General features: G+C 35.5%; 1 protein-coding gene and 1 long non-coding RNA gene across 7 annotated transcripts in view; one reads left to right on the forward strand and one right to left on the reverse strand.

Moving 5' to 3' along the window:
* Nucleotides 1–2,071, forward strand: part of abhd18 (abhydrolase domain containing 18) — a 25,019-nt gene that overhangs the window by 14,594 nt on the left and 8,354 nt on the right. The window lies entirely within an intron of this gene.
* The window catches only part of LOC116685713 (uncharacterized), a 7,815-nt gene that overhangs the window by 5,368 nt on the left and 376 nt on the right, over nucleotides 1–2,071 (reverse strand). The gene's annotated exons all lie outside the window — the stretch shown is intronic.

Consider the following 2,071-nt stretch of genomic DNA (forward strand, 5'->3'; position numbering starts at 1 on the left):
CTCTCTCTCTCTCTCTGCCATTTAATGCCATTTATAATCCTCCATTTTGTTCCTCAGATTTCTCTATTTGACAAAAAAACGCTGCGTAGTGATAGCCAATAAGGAGTTGGCTTCAGCCTTTCCCCATCTTTGTTTACGGTCATAAACCACTTTCTGTTCGAGCCACTTAAAACATAAACCACTTTCTGTTCGAGCCACTTAAAACATAAACCACTTTCTGTTCGCGGAGCTGTGTTGATAGCCCCCATCACTGTTTTAGAATGCGGTCTCGTCATGAACATCGACTGCATTCTCAGTGTTGGCTCGGTTTCAGACAAAGAGGACTGGATTTTATTTAAGAACCACAACACCGGTGAGATCGCTTAATTGCCTACAAATCCAAATGTGTAACGTTGCTAAACTGCAAGCGATTCAAAGAAGATTAGCAACGGCCTCTGGCGTGGATCACAACCAAATTTGGGCTTTGTCTCTAGCATGTTTAATGCCACTATTCCATCATACACACTGATCTTAATTATTGCATGTTTTAATGAGTTTGCCTCCCTGATTGTAAATATTGTGAATTATTGTTAAAGCAAATTGGGCTTCTTGTGTTTTTTAGCCAACACAGTTTGTAAGTAAGTAGTATTTATTATTCCAAACATGCTTGTTCCTGATTGGTAAGAACTTTTGTAATAAGAATTATTGGACCTTATTATGGCACATCTTGCAGCCCTACTTCCAATGTCATATTCTCTCAAGTGTTTTGCTAGCAATCAAATGTTACTATTATTTAAAAGTGACTAGCAATAGAAATTATAACAATTGTAAATCTGATAAATTACAGAAAAATTCATTCACATAAAAGCTTTTTTTTATGTAGATAAAATACAAATGGATCAAAAATAAAAATAAAATCTGGTCTCAAATAAGTCCACTAAACAGCAGTGCTCATAGTACATACTTTACACATACAGTGGATGTAGAACTTGTAGAACTTGAGCCTGAGTATTAGGGTTTACACTCAAAACAAAATAAACTACACTAAACTACCACAAGCTATTAAATCAAATAATTATTAATTTTTTACTTTCATTGTATTTGTATATTCTATTTCAGCCTGTCTTATTTTCATGACCGTTTTTAACTGCTCTTTAATTTTTTATGTGCTATAGAAATAAAGTTGTCTTGTCTTCCAACCTCAGCCTGTCAGTCAGTCACCAGGGCATTTAAACCATTTTTGTGCCTGCATGTTTCAGAGGAAGTGTAACATTAACATATAATGCAAATTTACATTCATTCAATACATTTTGCACATTGTCTGTTGTTTGAATAAATTATTATCTAATCTAATCTAATCTAACAACACCATGGAACTGAAATTTGGCACCGTTTTAATTTAAGGTGAATCGGTCTTCTGTAGTAAGGACGTAATTTGGTCGGTAAAAAAAGAAAAGTACAGAGTTTGGTCCCCAACCCTTGTGAGCATCTATGTCACTAAATCCTAACAAGTCAATGTAACATAAGTGTTTTATTATTAATATAATTTACAATGTTAAGAAAATCACCACTAGTCTTTTGGTTTTCATATTTAAGATGTACCTGGGCCTCTTGTGCTCCACGGAGATCAGCTCTACAGTCTATTTGTTTTATTTTTACGTGGAAACACAAGAGCAGAGAATATTGTATATCGTGTGAATCACACTCATAATTCTGTTTTACAACTATCTGTCAAGGGAGAAAGTCTAATGCAACCTTTTCTAAAATATTGCTGGTTTTGTGAGCAATCCTAATCTGATGCCTGCAGCACGCAATAGCATCATCAAATTAGGCGTTAGAAAAATCTTAAAATTTGGCAAATACTCATAAACTTAGGTGCTGGCCGAGATAAACCAGCTCTACCAGTGGGACATGGCTTGTTGTTATGCACGTTAATGACATCATCAGACATCGTTGATAACTAAATTCTTCATTCTTTCTAAACTTCACTCAGTATTAGCCTTTTGAAAATAAGTCCCCCTGAACCGTATAGGTCATGGGTGGGCAATTCATTTTTACCAAGGGCCGCATGAGCAACCCGAGCACTGCTGGA

Source organism: Etheostoma spectabile, unplaced genomic scaffold (genome assembly GCF_008692095.1).
Source record: "Etheostoma spectabile isolate EspeVRDwgs_2016 unplaced genomic scaffold, UIUC_Espe_1.0 scaffold123, whole genome shotgun sequence".
NCBI lineage: Eukaryota > Metazoa > Chordata > Actinopteri > Perciformes > Percidae > Etheostoma > Etheostoma spectabile.